Raw genomic sequence first — 22,500 nt, 5'->3', positions numbered from 1 at the left:
GGAGAGAGAGAGAGAGGGAGAGAGAGAGAGAGAGAGAGAGAGAGAGAGAGAGAGAGGGAGAGAGAGAGGGAGAGAGAGTGAGAGAGAGGGAGAGAGAGAGAGGGAGAGAGAGGGAGAGAGAGAGAGGGAGGGAGAGAGGGAGAGACAGAGAGAGAGAGAGAGAGAGAGAGAAGAGAGAAAGAGGGAAGAGATGAAAGAGAGAAGAGCGAGAAATAGAAAAGAGATGGCAGAGCGAGATTAAACTGGTTAGAGATCAACATATATTTGACGCCTTTTTTCACAAGTGAACGTTGCTCAAATGGAACATTCAGGTGTGACAAACTGAACATGCCAGAGAAATACTCACTAAACCCATAAACTGAAATACTCACTAAACCCATAAACTGAAATACTCACTAAACCCATAAACTGAAATACTCACTAAACCCATAAACTCACTTTAGTGGAATATGGCAGATCTCTCTCTCTGTCTATAGCCTCCCCTTTCCCTCTCTTCCTCCCCCTTTCCCTCTCTTCCTCCCCCTTTCCCTCTCGTCCTCCCCCTTTCCCTCTCTTCCTCCCCCTTTCCCTCTCTTCCTCCCCCTGTCCCTCTCGTCCTCCCCCTTTCCCTCTCGTCCTCCCCCTTTCCCTCTCGTCCTCCCCCTTTCCCTCTCTTCCTCCCCCTTTCCCTCTCTTCCTCCCCCTTTCCCTCTCGTCCTCCCCCTTTCCCTCTCTTCCTCCCCCTTTCCCTCTCGTCCTCCCCCTTTCCCTCTCTTCCTCCCCCTTTCCCTCTCTTCCTCCCCCTTTCCCTCTCTTCCTCCCCCTTTCCCTCTCTTCCTCCCCCTTTCCCTCTCTTCCTCCCCCTTTCCCTCTCTTCCTCCCCCTGTCCCTCTCTTCCTCCCCCTTTCCTCACTGTTATGTTATCAGCTCATAGACAGCTGTAAACTCTGTTTATTCAGATTGTGTACCCTCTCTCCTGCTCCCCCCCCCCCTCCCGCACACAGAGAGAGAAACAGGTAGCAGGGTGAAAGCAGTAGTCCTACTTGACAGTGATAACAGAGATACTTCACACACACACACACACAAACACACACACACAAACACACAGCGACACTTCACACACACAGAGGTACTTCACAGTACTTCATATATAGGCTAACATACCGGACAGAGGGACAGACAGACAACAACAAAAAGTGTCATTTTAAATAGGATTTGTGTCTAGCTATAATCCATAAATTAATTCAACTAAATGTGTGGCTTTTTTTTTTTTTTTTTTACCCTACAGAGAATAGGTCACATCAGTCACCATGGTCACCACGGTAGGGGGTTATTATAATTCCGTTGCAACATGAACTATATAATCCAACAGCCTAAAAATAGATAAATATCAATTATTCAAATTCCATCTCTGCTAATACAGCGCAGATGGTGGTGGCCAGCTATCCCGGCAGGCAGTCTATGCAATGCGCTTAACGCTTGGAATTATCTAGATCAATTCGAATCTATAACCTTTAGATTATCCATCTATGAAAAACGGGATCAGGAATTGAGGATATTACCGAAAAAAGACCAAATGACAGACTAAACTGACAACGACCCAAATAATTTGGAGAGATGTAGCCTAATGAGAGATAGAGAGAGACAGACATATATTTGTTTCAATTCTGTTTGTTATAAATGACTATAAAAGTAGGCCTAACCGTTGTTGTTAGATTAAAAGGTCTCGCTGTCTTTGAGGCTTCCGCGCGCCGCGGCTTGAAACATCTGTCCACAGTGAGAGAATAGAACTCCGGTTCCGCTCTGTCCTGACCGACGCATGACCGACTGGGTACAGACACCAGTTCTACGTTTACTTTGATTTACATTTGTTGAGTTGTAAACTAACGTGAATTCAACGTGAAATCAACAAATGTCATCATGTCATTGGATTTCGGTTAAAAGTTTGTTGGAAATAAAATACGAAATGCCCGAATGTTGATGACTTTTTACAAATCCAAAAATCAGTTTTCCTCGTTGATTTAACTTCACCACATAGATATTTTGAGTTGAACTAACGTGGAAATAACGGTAATCCGAACCGTTTTTGCACAGTGTGGAGCGACGGGCTGCGGGCACCCATTAATTGTCTATGCACGTATGTCGCAGTTGATAATAGGTTAGGCTACATAAACATGGACGGACGGACACACACACACACATTGGTATTGCAGTCACAGCAACGGACATATGGACAGTGTGACAAAGCAAACATATAATTTACTTTTGACAACTCACTCGACTGGATAACTCCCTGCACGGAAACAGACTGTTCTCTCCCTTTTTCTCTCTCTCCGCGAGACTGTTAGAACCGGTTGGTTCTGTTTAGAGTTGTGAGACGTTCCTCTTCCCGTTTTATCGGTCTGCTCTGGTCAGCGCGAGCATCGACTCAGTAGGAAAGCTCTGCGCGCGGTGTTTCCTGTTATTGCTGCTCTTCGTTGCCTATACCCCTCAATCTCTCTCTCTCTCTCCCTCTCTCGCTTCCGAACATATCTCTCTGTGCCATCCTCGCGCGCTGTCCTATCGCGGTGTCCGGGTAGGCGTTGAGAGGTGTGCGAGGGCGGGCTCCCCCTCCCCTATCTATGGTTGGCATGACCCCCCCCCTCCCCTATCTATGGTTGGCATGACCCCCCCTCCCCTATCTATGGTTGGCATGACCCCCCCTCCCCTATCTATGGTTGGCATGACCCCCTCCCCTATCTATGGTTGGCATGACCCCCCTCCCCTATCTATGGTTGGCATGACCCCCCTCCCCTATCTATGGTTGGCATGACCCCCCTCCCCTATATATGGTTGGCATGACCCCCTCCCCTATCTATGGTTGGCATGACCCCCTCCCCCATCTATGGTTGGCATGACCCCCCTCCCCCATCTATGGTTGGCATGACCCCCCTCCCCCATCTATGGTTGGCATGACCCCCCTCCCCTATATATGGTTGGCATGACCCCCCTCCCCTATATATGGTTGGCATGACCCCCCTCCCCTATATATGGTTGGCATGACCCCCCCCCCCTCCCCTCTATGTAACAGCCCATCCTATAGGTGAGTGAAAGGTCTATGGTCTATGGTAGGATTGTGGGATATTACCAAGAGTAGTTCATGCTACAATCTATAGCTAGTTAGGTGGGCAACTAAACATCATACTCTGGGGCAGATTCCTGTCTCCTGTCCTATCACAGAGCAGAGTTCACTCATTGGCCAGGTCTCTCAATGGATCTTTACAACGACAGTTATAAACCGTTGGTCATAAACTCACCTGACAGATTGTCTGCTGCACCCTAACCTTAGGCCCTTGTCAAAAGTAGTGCACTATATAGGGAATAGTGTGCCATTTGGGACGAATCAACACTGTCAACCGAAACTGGTAGCCTGGATTGAAGGAGTCAAACATTAACTTTTGGAGAAAAAAAAAATGATCTCCAGGTTAAACACATTGATTTATTTGTAGACAGACATTTATTCACATGGCAGGGGCCTTGACAGCAAACATGACGAACATGGACGATGTATTGCTTTTAGGGCATTGTGGTCGACAAGTTTATAGGCAACATTATCTCACCTGTTCATCTACTGTAGTCTATAGCCCCGTGGGAATTAGATGGCAACTATGTTTGGAAGATGCTATAAAAGGCTTAAACGAGTATCCAGGTAAATTCTGACGATAGCCAACCAATGGAAACAAAAGACAACTCCTCACGATGTGATGCAGCCACACGCACTCACCTCTATCTGTCGATTCCCCCACCACTTAATAGCCATTCTCTCTCTCCATCCCTCTGTTTATATCCCTCCGCATACCCCAAGCACCCCCTCTAACCCCTCTCTCCTCTTCAGTATTAACCCCCCCCCCCCCCCAGAGAAGCACTAAAATCAAAAGGTCGTGGTTGTTATGGTAACGATGGCAGTAACAAAAGCGAGAGAGAGACAGGGATGGAGAGAGATAGAGAGGGAACGTTTATCGTGATAACAGCATATGCAGAGAAATTACAATAGAGAGAGAGAGAGTTTTTCTGTGTGTGTGTGTGTGTCTGTGTGTGTGTGTGTGTGTGTGTGGACAGAGTCATTTAGGCTTTGCATCAAAAATTGTATCTATGTATAATTCATACTGTTCATTCACAGTGAAGTATCAGAAAACACTACTGACCATAAACCCACAAAGATAACTTTGTAAAATTATATTTTGGCACAGAGAAGAGGATGTGTGTGTGTGTGTGTGTGTGTGTGTGTGTGTGTGCGTGTGTGTGTCTCTGTGTGTGTGCGTGTGTGTGTATCTGTGTGTGTGTGTGTGTGCGTGTGTGTGTGTGCGTGCGTGTGTGTTTGTGTATCTGTGTGTGTGTGTGTGCGTGTGTGTGTATCTGTGTATGTGTGCGTGTGCGTGTGTGTGCGTGTGTGTGCATGTATCTGTGTGTATGTACAGTGCATTCGGAAAGTATTCAGACCCCTTGACCTTTTCCACATTTTGTTACGTTACAACTTTATTCTGAAATGGATGAAATATATTTATTTTTCATTTACATTACATTTAAGTCATTTAGCAGACGCTCTTATCCAGAGCGACTTACAAATTTTTCCTCAGCAATCTACACACAATACCACATATGGCCAGCGAAAACTGGTTTTTAGAATTTGATTAAAAATAAAAATGTATATAAATAAATAAAAACAGAAAAACTTTATTTACAAAATTGAGCTCAGGTGCATCCTGTTTCCATTGATCATCCTTGAGATGTTTCTACAACTTGATTGGAGTCCACCTGTGGTAAATTCAAGTATTTGATACACTGCCGATTTTGCAGGTTTTCCTACTTACAAAGCATGTGGAGGTCTGTTGTCATGTTCTGACCTTAGTGCTTATGTTATGTCTTTGTTTTAGAATGGTCAGGGCGTGAGTTGGGGTGGGTTGTCTATGTTAGTTTTTCTATTTCTGTGTTTGGCCTGGTATGGTTCTCAGTCAGAGGCAGCTGTCAATCGTTGTCCCTGATTGAGAATCATATTTAGGGAGCCTGTTTTCTATTGTGTTTCGTGGGTGATTATTTCCTGTTGTGTGTCTGCAGCAGCTAGAACTGTTTCCTGTTGTGTGTCTGCACCAGCCAGAGCTGTTTCCTGTTGTGTGTCTGCACCAGCTAGAGCTGTTTCCTGTTGTGTGTCTGCACCAGCCAGAGCTGTTTCCTGTTGTGTGTCTGCACCAGCTAGAACTGTTTTCGGTCGTTCTCTGGTATTTTTGTTATTTCCATGTTCCTTTAATAAATATGGACACGTACCACGCTGCAACTTGGTCCTCACCTTCTTCCACCAACAACGCCCATTACATCTGTAATTTTATCATAGGTACACTTCAATTGTTGATTTTGCAGGTTCCCCTACTTACAAAGCATATAGAGGTCTGTAATGTTTTATCATAGGTACACTTCAATTGTGAGAGACGGAATTTAAAACAAAAATCCAGAAAATCACATTGTATGATTTTTAAGTAATTCATTTGCATTTTATTGCTTTGCAAGTATTTGATACATTAGGAAAGCAGAACTTAATATTTGGTACAAAAACCTTTGTTTGCAATTACAGAGATCATACGTTTCCTGTAGTTCTTGACCAGGTTTGCACACACTGCACTAGGGATTTTGGCCCACTCCTCCATACAGACCTTCTCCAGATCCTTCAGGTTTTGGGGCTGTCGCTGGGCAATACGGACTTTCAGCTCCCTCCAAAGATTTTCTATTGGGTTCAGGTCTGGAGACTGGCTCGGCCACTCCAGGACCTTGAGATGCTTCTTACGGAGCCACTCCTTAGTTGCCCTGGCTGTGTGTTTCGGGTCGTTGTCATGCTGGAAGACCCAGCCACGACCCATCTTCAATGCTCTTACTGAGGGAAGGAGGTTGTTGGCCAAGATCTCTCGATACATGGCCCCATCCATCCTCCCCTCAATACGGTGCAGTCGTCCTGTCCCCTTTGCAGAAAAGTATCCCCAAAGAATGATGTTTCCACCTCCATGCTTCTTGTTTGGGATGGTGTTCTTGGGGTTGTACTCATCCTTCTTCTTCCTCCAAACACATCGAATGGAGTTTAGACCAAAAAGCTCTATTTTTGTCTCATCAGACCACATGACCTTCTCCCATTCCTCCTCTGGATCATCCAGATGGTCATTGGCAAACTTCAGACGGGCCTGGACATGCGCTGGCTTGAGCAGGGGGACCTTGCGTGCGCTGCAGGATTTTAATCGGCGTAGTGTGTTGCTAATGGTTTTCTTTGAGACTGTGGTCCCAGCTCTCTTCAGGTCATTGACCAGGTCTTGCCTTGTAGTTCTGGGCTGATCCCTTACATTCCTCATTATCATTGATGCCCCACGAGGTGAGATCTTGCATGGAGCCCCAGACCGAGGGTGATTGACCGTCATCTTGAACTTCTTCAATTTTGTAATAATTGCGCCAACAGTTGTTGCCTTCTCACCAAGCTGCTTGCCTATTGTCCTGTAGCCCATCCCAGCCTTGTGCAGGTCTACAATTTTACCTTACACAGCTCTCTGGTCTTGGCCATTGTGGAGAGGTTGGAGTCTGTTTGATTGAATGTGTGGACAGGTGTCTTTTATACAGGTAACGAGTTCAAACAGGTGCAGTTAATACAGGTAATGAGTGGAGAACAGGAGGGCTTCTTAAAGAAAAACGAACAGGTCTGTGACAGCCGGAATTCTTACTGGTTGGTAGGTGATCAAATACTTATATCATGCAATAAAATACTAATTAATTACTTAAAAATCATACAATGTGATTTTCTGGATTTTTGTTGTAGATTCTGTCTCTCACAGTTGAAGTGTACCTATGATAAAAATTACCTCTACATGCTTTGCAAGTAGGAAAACCTACAAAATCGGCAGTGTATCAAATACTTGTTCCCCCACTGTATATATTTCTACACACAAAAGTATGTGGACAACCCCTTCAAATTAATGGTTCCGGCTATTACAGCCACACCCGTTGCTGACAGGTGTATAAAATCGAGCACACAGCCATGCAATCTCCATAGACAAACATTGGCAGTAAAACGGCCTTACTGAAGAGCTCAGTGACTTTCAACGTGGCACCGTTCCAACATGTTAGTTCTTTATAATATCTGCCCTGCAGGTCAACAGCTGTTACTGTTATTCTGAACAACGGCTCTGCCGCGAAATGGTAGGCCACATACTCTCACAGAACGGAACCGCGAAGTGGTAGGCCACACACGCTCACAGAACGGAACCGCGAAGTGGTAGGCCACACAAGCTCACAGAACGGAACCGCAAAGTGGTAGGCCACACACGCTCACAGAACGGAACAGCGAAGTGGTAGGCCACACAAGCTCACAGAACAGAACCGCGAAGTGGTAGGCCACACACGCTCACAGAACAGAACTGCGAAGTGCTGAAGTACGTAAGAATTGTTGCAACACTCACTACCGAGTTTCAAACTGCCTCTGGAAGCAACTTTCAGCACAATAACTGTTTGTCAGGAGCTTCATGAAATGGGTTTCCATGACCAAGCAGCCGCACACAAGCCTAAGACCACCAAGTGTAATGCCAAGCTTCGGCTGGAGTGGTGTAAAGCTCGCCGGCATTGGACTCTGGAGCAGTGGAATCACGTTCTCTGGAGTGATGATTCACGCTTCACCATCTGGCAGTCCAACTATCAAATCTGGGTTTGGCGGATGACAGGAGAACGCTACCTGCCCCAATGCAAAGTGCCAACAGTAAAGTTGGGGGGAGGAAGACCAATGGTCGGGCTGTTTTTCATGGTTTAGGCCCCTTAAATTCAATGAAGGTACATCTTAACGCTACCGGGAGGGGGACAAGGGGACCGAGACAAGGGGACTGAGTCAAGGGGACAGAGACAAGGGGACCGAGACAAGGGAACCGAGTCAAGACCAAGACCGGGAGGGGAACAAGGGGACTGAGACAAGTGGACCGAGACAAGGGGACCGAGACAAGGGGACCGAGACAAGGGGACAGAGACAAGGGGACCGAGACAAGACAAAGACCGGGAGGGGAACAAGGGGACCGAGACAAGACCAAGACCAGGAGGGGAACAAGGGGACCGAGACAAGACCAAGACCGGGAGGGGGACAAGGGGACCGAGACAAGGGGACCAAGACAAGACCAAGACCAGGAGGGGAACAAGGGGGACCGAGACAAGACCAAGACCGGGAGGGGAACAAGGGGACCGAGACAAGACCAAGACCAGGAGGGGAACAAGGGGACCGAGACAAGACCAAGACCGGGAGGGGGACAAGGGGACCGAGACAAGGGGACCAAGACAAGACCAAGACCAGGAGGGGAACAAGGGGACCGAGACAAGACCAAGACCGGGAGGGGAACAAGGGGACCGAGACAAGACCAAGACCGGGAGGGGAACAAGGGGACCGAGACAAGACCAAGACCGGGAGGGGGACAAAGGGACCGAGACAATGGGACCGAGACAAGACCAAGACCGGGAGGGGGACAAGGGGACCGAGACAAGACCAAGACCGGGAGGGGGACAAGGGGACCGAGACAAGACCAAGACCGGGAGGGGAACAAGGGGACCGAGACAAGGGGACAGAGTCAAGGGGACAGAGTCAAGGGGACCGAGACAAGGGGACAGAGACAAGGGGACCGAGACAAGGGGACCAAGACAAGACCAAGACCAGGAGGGGAACAAGGGGACCGAGACAAGACCAAGACCGGGAGGGGAACAAGGGGACCGAGACAAGACCAAGACCGGGAGGGGAACAAGGGGACCGAGACAAGACCAAGACCGGGAGGGGGACAAAGGGACCGAGACAATGGGACCGAGACAAGACCAAGACCGGGAGGGGGACAAGGGGACCGAGACAAGACCAAGACCGGGAGGGGGACAAGGGGACCGAGACAAGACCAAGACCGGGAGGGGGAAAAGGGGACCGAGACAAGACCAAGACCGGGAGGGGGACAAGGGGACAGAGTCCAATTCAAAACCATGATTGTAATTTTGTCACCACCATAATAAGAGTTCAAAATGTCCAGTATTTCTGATGTGATGAATCACACTTCACCATCTGGCAGTCTGATGGCCAAATCTGGGTTTGGCGGATGCCAAGAGAATGCTACCTGCCCCAATGCATAGTGCCAACTGTAAAGTTTGGTGGAGAAGGAATAATGGTTCGGGCAAGACCCCTTAGGTCCAGTGAAGAGAAATCTTAATGCTAATGCTACAGCATACAATGACATTCTAGACGATTCTGTGCTTCCAACTTTGTGGCAACAGTTTGGGGAAGGCCCTTTCCTGTTTCAGCATGACAATGCCCCCATGCACAAAGCGAGGTCCATACAGAAATGGTTTGTCGAAATCGATATGGAAGAACTTGACTGGCTTGCACAGATCCCTGACCTCAACCCCATCGAACACCTTTGGGATGAATTGGAACGCCGACTGCGAGCCAGGCTTAATTATCCAACATCAGTGCCCAACTTCACTAATGCGCTTGTGGCTGAATGGAAGCAAGTACCCACAGCAATGTTGCATCATCTAGTGGAAAGCCTTCCCAGGAGAGTGGAGGCTGTTATAGCAGCAATGTTCCAACATCTAGTGGAAAGCCTTCCCAGGAGAGTGGAGGCTGTTATAGCAGCAATGTTCCAACATCTAGTGGAAAGCCTTCCCAGAAGAGTGGAGGCTGTTATAGCAGCAAAGGGGGGGACCAACTCCATATTAATGTTCATCATTGTGGAATAAGATGTTGGACCAGCAGGTGTCGACATACGTTTGGTCATGTAGTGTACTCAGCAGGTGTCCACATACTTTTGGTCATGTAGTGTACTCAGCAGGTGTCCACATACATTTGGTCATGTAGTGTACTCACCAGGTGTCCACATACATTTGGTCATGTAGTGTACTCAGCAGGTGTCCACATATTTTTGGTCATGTAGTGTACTCAGCAGGTGTCCACATACTTTTGGTCATGTAGTGTACTCAGCAGGTGTCCACATACTTTTGGTCATGTAGTGTCTCTCTGTGTGTGTTGCTACCTCTTTCTGAGGTTTCTAACATGTCAACCACTTGGCCCAACATCAAGCAGCTCATCCAATGGCTGATGATCTAACACTCAGTCTGTGTGTGTGTGTGTGTGTGTGTGTGTGTGTGTGTGTGTGTGTGTGTGTGTGTGTGTGTGTGTGTGTGTGTGATGATGATCTAACACACTTCAATAGCACTCCAGTACTCAGCAGTGCCAGGAATAAAAAATACATTATCCCAGAGAGAGACAGAGAGAGAGATGGAGAGATGGAGGGATGGAGAGATGGAGGGAGAGAGAGATGAGGGATGGAGAGAGAGAAAGAAAGATGGAGAGAGATGAGGGAAGGATTCCAGACCTTGGCGGAACGCCATGACCGTGCCTTCTATACATTGCTGGAGCAATGCGGATTGAGGTTTCTACAGTAACCTCCCAGACTGTCAGTTACCTTCCAGTGGCGCCTCTCCCCAATCTATCCAGGATTCCCGAGAACCCCGCTTATCTCCTCTGGAGCGTTATTATGATGGAGGTCCAGGATCCTGCCAGATGTTTCGCTCCCAGTGTTCTCTCATCTTTGAGCTGCAGCCCTCTTCATTTCCCTCGGATCGCTCGAGGATAGCGTACTTGATAATGCTGATGTCTGGGAGGGCTCTTGCCCGGGCTACGGCAGTGTGGAAGCAACAATCTACCGTTTGCCTCAGTCTGGAGGAATTTGTGGCGTGGGTACGTAAAAGTGTTTGATTCTCCGTTGTCCGGGAGAGAGGCAGTTCGTAAGCTGCTCCAACTATGTCCGGACTCCCGTAGTATGGCAGACTTCGCAATGGATTTTTGCACTTTGGCAGCTGAGAGTGCCTGGATCCCGAAGCCCTGTTCGACGCGTTCCTTCATGGATTATCAGAGGAGGTTAAAGACGAGCTCGCAGCCTGGGAGCTGCCTACGGATCTCGACTCGCTCATCGCCTTAACCATCCGGATCGATAGGCGGCTGCGGGAAGTTAGATCCCACCTCGCCTCCGAGGAATCCCGGAAGTCTCCGGTGTCTACGTTCTCGAGAGAATCCGAGATTACCGAGTTCCCCCGAGAGTCTCCGAGGTCTGCTGACTCGCCTATTCTGGAGCCGATGCAACCCAGCAAAGCTGTCTCCAGCCCAACATTTACACAGACTTAACATCAAGAGTTGTCTGTATTGCGGGACTACCGGTCATTACGTGTCTACCTGTCCATTAAAAGACCAGGCTCATCAATAGGTGGTATGAAGACTTTTCCTCCTCCCCTTACTCGCACTCCTCTCCATGCCATCCTGCTGTGGGGTGACCAGTTGAAATCTCTTCGGGTTCTCATTGACTCTGGGGCTGACGAGAGTTTCATGGACGCCACCCTGGTGTCTGAGCTGGGCATCCCCACTCAGCCCCTCTCCATTCCCATGGACGTTAGAGCAATGGATGGCAGAGTCAGAGTCACCCACAATGCTACTCCTATCAACCTGCGAGTGTCAGGGAACCACAGTGGAACCACAGGGAACCTAACCTAACCTATTAAGTCTCCTCAGGTTCCTGTGGTATTGGGGATTGTGGCTCCAGCGACACAATCCCCTTATCAACTGGACTGCTGGCGCTATTGTGGGCTGGAGCCCGTTCTGCCACGCCCATTGCCTGAAGTCGGCGCAACCTGCCCCGGGATGTCTTCCTGTGGGCTTGTAAGAAGTCTCGGGCCTCTCCGCCGTTCCCGCAGAGTTCCAGGATCTCATGGAGGTTTTCATTAAGGCCTGGGCCACTTCTCTTCCTCCGCATCGACCCTATGACTGCGGGATCGACCTTCTCCTGGGCAACACACCACCCCGGGGACGGCTCTATTCACTGTCGGGTCCGGAGACCTACGGAGACGTACATCGACGACTCCCTGGCTGCAGGATGTATCCGTCCTTCTGCCTCCCCCGCCGGCGCAGGGTTCTTCTTTGTGGAGAAAAGGGACAAAACCCTGTTTCCGTGCATCGACTACCGGGGCCTCAATGACATCACGGTTAAGAACCGCTACCCTCTACCACTCATCCCTTCGGGCTTTCGAGACGCTCCAGGGGGCCATCATTCATCACCATTTTCTCTAAGTTGCACTTGCAGAACGCCTACCATCTGGTGCGGATATGTGAAGGGGACGAGTGACGACATCCTCCACACTGCTTGCGGACACTACAAATACCTGGTTATGCCATTCGGTCTGACCAACACTCCTGCTGTGTTCCAGGGCCTGGTTAACAACGCCACATGATGAAGCAGTTCCTCAACAACATCCTCATTTTTTCCCGCTCAGCACGTTCATGATTTTTGTCAAAGCAGAGAAATGCGAGTTCCATCGCTCCACCATCTCCTTCCTTGGATACATCATCGCTGCTGGTAATGTGCAGATGGATCCCGTAAAGTTGAGAGCGGTGGTGGATTGGCCCCAACCCACGTCCAGAGTGCAGCTGCAACGCTTCTTGGATTTGCCCATTTCTATCGCTGTTTTATCCGGGTTTACAGCACCGTGGCTTCCCCCCTTTCAGCATTTACTTCTCCCAAGGTCCCGTTCACGTGGTCCCCAGCTGTTGAATGGGCATTCCTGGACCTGAAGCACCACTTCACCACAGTTCCCATATTAATCCATCTGGACCCGTCAGTTCATGGTGGAGGTAGACGTTTTGGATGTCGGAGTGGGGGCCTTCCTGTTCCAGCGTTCCTCCCTGGACCTTAAGCTGCATCCCTTCCCCTTCTTCTCGCATCGTCTTAACGCCACGGAGAGGAATTATGATGTGGGGAATCGAGAACTACTTGCGGTGAAGATGGCATTGGAGGAGTGGAGGCACTGGTTAGAGGGGGTGGAACATTCATTCATTGTGTGGACGGATTACAAGAACCTGGAATATCTCCACACCGCCAAGCATCTCAACTCCAGGCAAGCTCGATGGGCCCTGCTGTTCACCCGGTTCAACTTTACCATCTCCTACCGGGGTCCAAGAATTTTAAGCCGGATGCGCTTTCACGCCGCTATAGCCCCGCTGATGCACCCTCAAACCCCGAGACCATCCTTCCTACCTCGTGTCTGACGGCTACACTCATCTGAGGAATAGAGAACCGGGGATGTTTGTCCCAGACGCGGCCCGCTCCCCGGTCCTGGAACGGGCTCATTCCCGCAGGCTTGCCTGCCACCCTGGCCCCCGTCGGACCCTGGCCTTTGTGCGACAACGCTTATAGTGGCCCACCATGGTCCCTGACGTCTCCAAGTTTCCGCCGCCTGCATTGTCTGGGCTCAGAATAAGACTTCTCGGCAAGCTCCAGCAGGCCTCCTTCAACCTCTTCCTGTCCCTCACTGTCTCTGGTCACATATATCCCTGGACTTCGTCAGCGGTCTCCCTCCGTCTGATGGCAACACCACTATCCTCACAGTGGTGGACGGGTTTTCCAAAGCCACCTATTTCATTCCCCTCCCCAAGCTACCGTCTGCCAAGGAGACGGCCCAGCTCATGGTGCAACACTTCTTTCGGATCCATGGACTTCCGGTGGACATGGTCTCAGAACGTGGTCCTCAGTCCTGTCCACCACCTAGGAGCCAACCCCACCACCTGGAGCCAACCCCACCGGCCTGGAGCCAACCCCACCACCTGGAACCAACCCCACCGCCTGGAGCGAACCCCACCGCCTGGAGCCAACCCCACCACCTAGGAGCCAACCCCACCGCCTGGAACCAACCCCACCGCCTGGAGCGAACCCCACCGCCTGGAGCCAACCCCACCACCGAGGAGCCAACCCCACCGGCCTGGAGCCAACCCCACCGGCCTGGAGCCAACCCCACCACCTAGGAGCCAACCCCACCGCCTGGAGCCAACCCCACCACCTAGGAGCCAACCCCAACACCTGGAACCAACCACACCGCCTGAAGCGAACCCCACCACCTGGAACCAACCCCACCGCCTGGAGCGAACCCCACCGCCTGGAGCGAACCCCACCGCCTGGAGCCAACCCCACTGCCTGGAGCCAACCCCACCACCTAGGAGCCAACCCCACCGGCCTGGAGCCAGCAACTCAGAGCAACTCAGAGCTCAGCCACTGACCTCTCGCCTTTTGAGTGTCCGATGGGTTTCCGCCCCTGCTTTTCCCTGAGCAAGAGGTCAACATGCCAAGATGTCGCCCTGTCGGCTCTTCTCAAGACCACCTCCAGGTATCGACGACAGGCGGACCGCCACTGGACCCCAGCTCCTTGTTATCGTCTCGGGCAGAGGGTATGGCTGTCCACTCGGGATCTGCCCCTCCGGGTGGAGCCCCGCAACCCCCCCCCCCTGTACTATCAACCCTTTCCCCATCTCTCCTAGCCCCCTGCTGATCGTCTAATGTTGCCCCACACCCTTCATATACATCCCACTTTAAATGTCTCACAGCCCTCTGTCTCCTCTTTCCAGAGAGAGAGAAAGAGATGGAGTGATGGAGGGATGGAGAGGGAGAGAGAGAGAGAGAGAGAGAGAAAGATGGAGGGAGGGGGGGAGGGAGAGAACAATGGAGGGATGGAGAGGGAGAGAACAATGGAGGGATAGAGAGAGAGAGAGAGAGAGAGAGAGGAAGATGGAGGGATAGAGAGAGAGAATGATGGAGGGATGAGAGGGAGAGAAAGATGGAGGGATAGAGAGAGGAGAGAGAGAGAGAGAGAGAGAGAGAGAGAGAGAGAGAGAAAGATGGATGATAGAGAGGGAGAGAAAAATTGAGTGATAGAGAGAGAGACAAAGATGGAGGGATAGAGAGAGAGAGAGAGGGATGGAGGAATAGAGAGAGAGAACGATGGTGGGATGGAGAGGAGAGAAAGATGTAGGGATAGAGAGAGAGACAAAGATAGAGAGAGAGAGAGAGAGAGAGAGAGAGAGAGAGAGAGAGAGAGAAAGATGGAGGGATGGAGAGAGAGAGAGAAAGATCGAGGGATAGAGAGAGAGAGAGAAAGATGGAGGGAGGGAGAGAGACAGAGAGAGACAGATAGAGGGATAGAGAGAGAAGAAAGTTGGAGGGAGGGAGAGAGAGAATGATGGAGGGATGGAGAGGGAGAGAAAGATGGAGGGATAGAGAGAGAGAGAAAGATGGAGGGATAGAGTGAGAGAGAGATGGAGGGAGGGAGGGAGGGAGGGAGGGAGGGAGGGAGGGAGAGAGAGAGAAAAATGGAGGGAGGGAGAGAGAGAGAAAGAGAGAGAGGATGAAGGGATGGATGGGGAGAGAGCGAGAGGGAGAGGGATGGAGAGAGAAAAAAATGGAGGAATGGATAGAGAGCGAGAGAAAGATGGAGGGAGAGAGAGAGAGAGAGAGAGAGAGGGATGGATGGAGGGAGGGAGGGAGAAAAAAAATGGAGGAATGGATAGAGAGCAAGAGAAAGATGGAGGGATGGAGAGGGAGAGAAAGATGGAGGGATAGAGAGAGAGAGAAAGATGGAGGGATAGAGTGAGAGAGAGAGATGGAGGGAGGGAGGGAGAGAGAGAGAAAAGTGGAGGGAGGGAGAGAGAGAGAAAGAGAGATAGATGATGAAGGGATGGATGGGGAGAGAGCGAGAGGGAGAGGGATGGAGAGAGAAAAAAATGGAGGAATGGATAGAGAGAGCGAGAGAAAGATGGAGAGAGAGAGAGAGAGAGAGATGGAGGGAGGGAGAGAGAGACAAAGATAGAGGGATGGAGAGAGAGAGAAAGATGGAGGGATGGAGAGAGAGAGAGAAAGATGGAGGGATGGAGAGGGAGAGAAAGATGGAGGGATAGAGAGAGAGACAAAGATGGAGGGATAGAGAGAGAGAGAGAGAGAGAGAGAGAGAGACAGAGAGAGAAAGATGGAGGGAGGGAGAAAGACAGAGAGAGAGACAGATGGAGGGATAGAGAGAGAAGAAAGTTGGAGGGTGGGAGAGAGAGAGAACTATGGAGGGATGGAGAGGGAGAGAAAGATGGAGGGATAGAGAGAGAGAGAAAGAAGGAGGGATAGAGTGAGAGAGAAAGATGGAGGGAGGGAGGGAAGGAGAGAGAGAGAAAGAGAGATAGAGGATGAAGGGATGGATGGGGAGAGAGCGAGAGAGAGAGGGATGGAGAGAGAAAAAAATGGAGGAATGATAGAGAGAGCGAGAGAAAGATGGAGGGATAGAGAGAGAAAGAGAGAGAGAGAGAGAGAGAGAGAGAGAGAAGGAGGGAGGGAGGGATCGGAGGGAGGGAGGGAGGGAACAATGGAGGGATGGAGAGGGAGAGAAAGATGGAGGGATTTGAGAGAGAGAGAGAGAAAAAGCTGGAGGGTGTAGATAAAATGTGTGAAACGGAGAGAGAAAACAGGATGGGAGGAAGAGAAATGAGAGAGAGAGAGAGAATGAACATGGAGAGAGAAAGAACAGAACAGGAAGTGAGGAAAAGAGAACAGGAAATAAAAAAGAAAGAGAAAGAAAGAAAGAGGGAGCAAACAGAGGGGGGGTCGATAGAGAGGGGGGTAGAGAGAGGGGGGTAGAGAGAGAGGGGGGTAGAGAGAGGGGGGTAGAGAGAGAGAAGGGGGTAGAGAGAGGGGGTAGAGAGAGGGGGGTAGAGAGAGGGGGATAGAGAGAGGGGGGTAGAGAGAGGGGGTAGAGAGAGAGGGGGGTCGATAGAGAGGGGGGTAGATGGGGGATAGAGAGGGGGTGTGTAGAGAGGGGGGGTAGAGAGAGGGGGGTCGATAGATGTGAGACAATCGACAGAATAAAGTGTTTGTCCATTGATTCACATTGAGAGAAATAGAGAGAGAGAGGAATTGGAGGGAGGGAGGGAGGGAGGGAGGGAGGGAGGGAGGGAGGGAGGGAGGGAGGGAAGGTAGTGCACTCAAACAGCCTTGGGCAAGGTGACAGAGAGGGATAGAGGGATTCAGGGGGAAAGAGAAAGAGAGAGATAAACAGCACTAGAGAGAGAGAGTAGAAAGAGGAAGTGGAGAGAACAAAAACAGAGGGTATGTGTGTGTGAGAGAGAGAGGAGTGTGTGTGTGTGTGTGTGTGTGCGTGATATATGAGAGAGAGAGATTAGACCCAACCAAATCATGAGACAACAAACACATTGGAAAGAATTAACAAAAAAACAGCAAACTAGAATGCTATTTGGCCCTAAACAGAGAGTACACAGTGGCAGAATACCTGACCACTGTGACTGACCCAAACGTAAGGAAAGCTTTGACTACGTACAGACTCAGTGAGCAAAGCCTTGCTGTGTGTGTGTGTGTGTGTGTGGGGCAGAGAGAGAGGGTATGTGTGTGTGTGTGTGTGTGTGTGGGGCAGAGGGTGTGTGTGTGTGGGGCAGAGGGTGTGTGTGTGTGTGGGGTAGAGGGAGAGGGTGTGAGTGTGGGGCAGAGGGAGAGGGTGTGTGTGTGTGGGGCACAGGGAGAGGGTGTGTGTGTGGGGCACAGGGAGAGGGTGTGTGTGTGTGTGAGGCAGAGGGAGAGGGTGTGTGTGTGTGTGTGTGTGTGGGGCACAGGGAGAGGGTGTCCAGTGTTTTTTCCAGTAACTGATGCTTGTATGTGGGCAGTGGAAGGAAACATTATGCTCATTTCACAGCAGACTGAGGTGTGTGTGTGAGTGTGTGAGTGTGATGGGGGTGGGGGATGAGTGTGATGTGCGTGTGTGTGTGTGTGTGTGATGGGGGTGGGGGTGGGGGATGAGTGTGTGTGTGTGTGATGGGGTGGGGGATGAGCTGCAATACATCTAGGTCATTGGAATGTATTTGTGTGTGTGACCGTGTGTATTTATGCATGTGTTCCACATTAGTGATAGTGTGTGTGTGTGTGTGACCATGTGTATTTATGCATGTGTCCAATATTAGTGTGTGTGTGTATTTATGCATGTGTTCCATATTAGTGATAGTGTGTGTGTGTGTGTGTGTGTGTGTGTGTGTGTGTGTGTGTGTGTGTGACCGTGTGTATTTATGCATGTGTCCCATATTAGTGATAGTGTGTGTGTGTGTGAGTGTGTGTGTGACCGTGTGTATTTATGCATGTGTTCCATATTAGTGTGTGTGTGTGTGTGTGTGAGTGTGTGTGTGACCGTGTGTATTTATGCATGTGTCCCATATTAGTGATAGTGTGTGTGTGTGTGTGACCGTGTGTATTTATGCATGTGTTCCATATTAGTGATAGTGTGTGTGTGTGTGTGTGTGACCGTGTGTATTTATGCACGTGTTCCATATTAGTGTGTGTGTGTGTGTGTGTGTGTGTGTGTGTGTGTGTGTGTGTGTGTGTGTGTGTGTGACCATGTGTATTTATGCATGTGTCCAATATTAGTGTGTGTGTGTATTTATGCATGTGTCCCATATTAGTGATAGTGTGTGTGTGTGTGTGTGAGTGTGTGTGTGACCGTGTGTATTTATGCACGTGTTCCATATTAGTGTGTGTGTGTGTGTGTGTGTGTGTGACCGTGTGTATTTATGCATGTGTTCCATATTAGTGATAGTGTGTGTGTGTGTGTGACCGTGTGTATTTATGCATGTGTCCCATATTAGTGATAGTGTGTGTGTGTGTGTGTGTGTGTGTGTGTGTGAGTGTGTGTGTGACCGTGTGTATTTATGCACGTGTTCCATATTAGTGATAGTGTGTGTGTGTGTGTGACCGTGTGTATTTATGCACGTGTTCCATATTAGTGATAGTGTGTGTGTGTGTGTGTGTGTGTGTGTCTGTGTGTGTGTGTGTGTGTGTGTGTGTGTGTGTGTGTGTGTGTGTGTGTGTGTGTGTGTGTGTGTGTGTGTGTGTGTGTGTGTGTGTGTGTGTGTGTGTGTGTGTGTGTGTGTGTGTGTGTGTGTGTGTGTGTAAACCTTCCTGCCCCTTTTGCCCCCAGAACAGCCTCAGTTCATCAGGGACGTCGGCACGGAAACGCTCCACAGGGATGCTGGTCCATGTCTTACTCCACAGTGTCACGTTGGCTGGATGACCTTTGGGTGGTTCTTGACCATTCTTGATACACACAGGAAACTGTTGAGCGTGATAAACCCGGCAGCGTTGCAGTTCTTGAGAGAAACCAGTGTGTCTGGCACCCACTATCATACCGAGTTCAAAGGCACTTGAATCTTTAGTCTTACCCGTTCACCCTCTGAATGCAACACAAACACAATCCATGTATCAATTGTCTGAAGGCTTAAAAATCCTTCTTCAACCTGTCCCCTCTTCATCAGTACTGACTGAACCCGTCCCTCCTCTTCATCAGTACTGACTGAACCCGTCCCTCCTCTTCATCAGTACTGACTGAACCCGTCCCTCCTCTTCATCAGTACTGACTGAACCTGTCCCTCCTCTTCATCAGTACTGACTGAACCCGTCCCTCCTCTTCATCAGTACTGACTGAACCTGTCCCTCCTCTTCATCAGTACTGACTGAACCTGTCCCTCCTCTTCATCAGTACTGACTGAACCCGTCCCTCCTCTTCATCAGTACTGACTGAACCCGTCCCTCCTCTTCATCAGTACTGACTGAACCTGTCCCTCCTCTTCGTCAGTACTGACTGAACCTGTCCCTCCTCTTCATCAGTACTGACTGAACCCGTCCCTCCTCTTCATCAGTACTGACTGAAGTGGATTTAACAAAGTGACATCAGTAAGGAATCATATCTTTCACCTGGATTCACCTAGTCAGTCTGTGTCGCGGAAACAGCAGGTGTTCATAATGTTTTGTCCACTCAGTGTACGCATCCTTGGAGCAAGCCTAGCCATACACTGTAGAACATTTAATTGGCCCTCTCTAACACACACACACACACACATTTATGCACCAAAAACGTTTCCTGTGTTCCTGCCCATACAAGCAGTGCTTCCTGAAATAAAAACACTGGACACACACACACACACACACACACACACACACACACACACACACACACACACATACACACACACACACACACTATATTGCTCTCTCGCTACAACACTGGCACCAATTATCCTCTCTGACTGGAGTGTTTTGATGGTGTAATTGTCACGGACAGAGAGGAGAGCGGGATGGAGGGATGTAGAGAGGGAGAGATGGATATATAGAAAAAGAGAGAGAAAAGAGATGAGTGCTGACACTATCAGCATGCTAATGCTCTCCACCTCCCTGTTGTTCCAACCCTCCATCTCTTTGTCTCCCTGTTTTTCTCTATTTTCACAGGTGCAAGCTTTTCCCTCTCTCTCTCTCTCCATCCATCCATCCATCCTTCTCTCCAGACTCCCCAGAATGCAGAAACAAAAGAATGAAAGCGAGAGAGAGAGAGAGGAATATAGAACGAGGGAGAGAGAGAGAGAGAGAGAGAGAGAGAGGAATATAGAACGAGGGAGAGAGAGAGAGAGAGAGGAATATAGAACGAGGGAGAGAGAGAGAGAGAGAGGAATATAGAACGAGGGAGAGAGAGAGAGAGAGAGAGGAATATAGAACGAGGGAGAGAGAGAGAGAGAGAGAGAGAGGAATATAGAACGAGGGAGAGAGAGAGAGAGAGAGAGAGAGAGGAATATAGAACGAGGGAGAGAGAGAGAGAGAGGAATATAGAACGAGGGAGAGAGAGAGAGAGAGGAATATAGAACGAGGGAGAGAGAGAGAGAGAGAGAGAGAGAGGAATATAGAACGAGGGAAAGAGAGAGAGAGGAATATAGAACGAGGGAGAGAGAGAGAGAGAGAGAGAGAGAGGAATATAGAACGAGGGAGAGAGAGAGAGAGAGAGAGGAATATAGAACGAGGGAGAGAGAGAGAGAGAGAGAGGAATATAGAACGAGGGAGAGAGAGAGAGAGAGAGAGGAATATAGAACGAGGGAGAGAGAGAGAGAGAAAAGGGTGGGTCAGGATTTTTTTCCCCCCCTGTCCGTTTTTCCGGACAATGAAGAGATCACCCCCCTCATCCTTTAAATCACATCTCTCCATTTTTCATCCCTCCCTCCCTCTCCCTCCCTTCTTCTCTCCCTTGTGACCAGAGTAAGGGTTAGGTATCTAAGAAGTCTGATTCCATCTGCTTATAGATTAATATTCAGTCATTGTTGATGTCTTTATTTGTATCCCTGTTTATGATGCAGATTTAAATTAGTCAACTGCTCCACTGCGACACCCGGTGGTAGAGTTTAGCTACTACAACGACAGAATGTACAGTTGAAATCAGAAGTGTACATACGCTTAGGTTGGAGTCATTAAAACTCGTTTTTTTCAACCACTCCACAAATTTCTTTTTAACAAACTATAGTTTTGGCAAGTCGGTTAGGACGTCTACTTTGGTGCATGACAAGTCATTTGGGGTGGCAGGGTAGCCTAGTGGTTCGAGTGTTGGACTAGTAACCGGAAGGTTGCAAGTTCAAACCCCCGAGCTGACAAGGTACAAATCTGTCGTTCTGCCCCTGAACAGGCAGTTAACCCACTGTTCCTAGGCCATCATTGAAAATAAGAATTTGTTCTTAACTGACTTGCCTAGTTAAATAATAAAAATTGTTGACAGATTATTTAACTTACAATTCATTGTATCACAATTCCAGTTGGTTCAAAGTTTACATACACCAAGTTGACTGTGACTTTAAACAGCTTGGAGAATTCAAGAAAATCATGTCATGGCTTTAGAAGCTTCTGATAGGCTTAGTGATTTCAAGGCCTACCTTCAAACTCAATGCCTCTTCGCTTGACATCATGGGAAAATCAAAATAAATCAGCCAAGACCTCAGAAAAAAAATGTAGACCTCCACAAGTCTGGTTCATCCTTGGGAGCAATTTCCAAACGCCTGAAGGTACCACGTTCATCTGTACAAACAATAGTACGCAAGTATAAACACCATGGGACCAACCAGCCGTCATACCGCTCAGGAAGGAGACGCGTTCTGTCTCCTAGAGCTGAACGTACTTTGGTGTGAAAAGTGCAAATCAATCCCAGAACAACAGCAAAGGACCTTGTGAATATGCTGGAGGAAACATACAAAAGTATCTAAAATACAAAAGTATCTATATCCACAGTAAAACAAGTCCTATATCGACATAAACTGAAAGGCTGCTCAGCAAGGAAGAAGCCACTGTTCCCCCAAAACCGCCATAAAAAAGCCAGACTACGGTTTGCAAATGCACATGGGGATAAAGATCGTATTTTTTAGAGAAATGTCCTCTGGTCTGATGAAACAAAAATAGAACTGTTTGGCCATTTGTCCATAGTGACCATCGTTATGTTTGGAGGAAAAAGGGGGAGGCCTGCAAACCAAAGAACACCATCCCAACAGTGAAGCACGGGGGTGGCATCATCATGTTGTGGGGGTGCTTTGGTGCAGGAGGGACTGGGGCACTTCACAAAATAGATGGCATCATTAGGAGGGGCAATTATGTGGATCTATTGAAGCAACATCTCAAGACATTTCACATTTTTAAAATATAGTGGTGATCCTAACTGACCTAAGACAGGGACATTTTTGTTACGAGGATTACATGTCATGACTTGTGAAAAACTGAGTATAAATGTAGTTGGCTGAGGTGTAAACTTCCTACTTCAACTGTACTCTTAACCAACGGGCTCTGGACCTGG

The 22,500-nt window shown here is 49.2% G+C and overlaps 1 protein-coding gene across 1 annotated transcript in view; it reads right to left on the bottom strand.

Annotated features, from left to right (window-relative positions):
* Positions 1 to 2,530, bottom strand: part of prox3 (prospero homeobox 3) — a 6,714-nt gene extending 4,184 nt beyond the window's left edge. The window contains 1 exon segment of the mRNA XM_064931028.1: positions 2,243 to 2,530. The gene's annotated coding sequence lies outside the window, so the exon portion shown is untranslated.
* Positions 2,531 to 22,500: the final 19,970 nt, after the last annotated feature.

Source organism: Oncorhynchus masou, chromosome 23 (assembly GCF_036934945.1).
Source record: "Oncorhynchus masou masou isolate Uvic2021 chromosome 23, UVic_Omas_1.1, whole genome shotgun sequence".
In the NCBI taxonomy this organism is placed as follows: Eukaryota; Metazoa; Chordata; class Actinopteri; order Salmoniformes; family Salmonidae; genus Oncorhynchus; species Oncorhynchus masou.
This window is presented reverse-complemented; position numbering and strand designations above follow the sequence as displayed.